This window comes from Halyomorpha halys, unplaced genomic scaffold (genome assembly GCF_000696795.3).
Source record: "Halyomorpha halys isolate HHAL.00 unplaced genomic scaffold, Hhal_1.1 Scaffold79.1, whole genome shotgun sequence".
Taxonomy (NCBI): domain Eukaryota; kingdom Metazoa; phylum Arthropoda; class Insecta; order Hemiptera; family Pentatomidae; genus Halyomorpha; species Halyomorpha halys.
Window position 1 is genome coordinate 711,597 of NW_027113124.1, and position 926 is coordinate 712,522.

A 926-nucleotide genomic window follows, 5' to 3' on the forward strand; every position below is an offset into this window, starting at 1 on the left:
ATTATTAATGCTCAATTTTTTCATATGCCACTGTAATTTTTTTAAAACTTATTTATCGATATTTACAACTGTACATAAATACATCAAGTAAATTTGAGGAAATCATAATGGTATGGTACAAACATGTAGAGAAACTAGCCAATGGTAGCACTCTAAAAACATTTTTACAATATAAGGTCTCGAGGCCATCTTCTTTGCAGGCGCCTCGGAGGATTGTCCGGAATAAAAGAGGAAGCAAGATTAGAAACTAATGGGTTTGAGTGGTTAGGGAGTTTGTAATGGAAGGATTGATATCTGGTTCGGGCTAGATCGATTACATAGGGAACATTAAGGTCTTTATGTATGATTTTATTTGTGACAAAGTAAGGAGCATTGAGGTTTTTACGAAGGATTTTGGATTGTAAGGATTGAATACGAGAGGAATTCGAAGGCCTAGGCTTAGGAGCCCCAAAGCTCAACTCCATTGTCCAGATTGGCCTTATTGTATTACAGTCATGTAGATCAGTCTTTTGTAATGTGCTGGAAGTTTAGACCGTTTGTCTAGTAAGTGCTGTAATAGTCGAAATCGACGTGCAGTTTCCTGTCTTTTCAGTCTTGTGTGAGGATTCCAGGTTAATCATTTGTCCAAATGTTGTCCAAGGTAGCGGATCTGTTCAACAGGGGCAAGGGCAACATTACTGAAGTACACTGTAAGGCAGTCAGTAGGTTTACGACGTAGGGTAAAGGTAATTTGATGGGATTTGTTGGAATTTATTTTAATCCTCCAATTACGACACCATTCTTCGAGGGCTGTGATATGGGACTGAAGAGTTTGGGATGCAATTAAAGGGTTATTATTAACAGCGAGCACACATGTGTCTTCGGCATACGTGGTGAGGATAGTGTTAGGATTGGTTGGGATGTCTGCTGTATAGATTGTGTGGAGG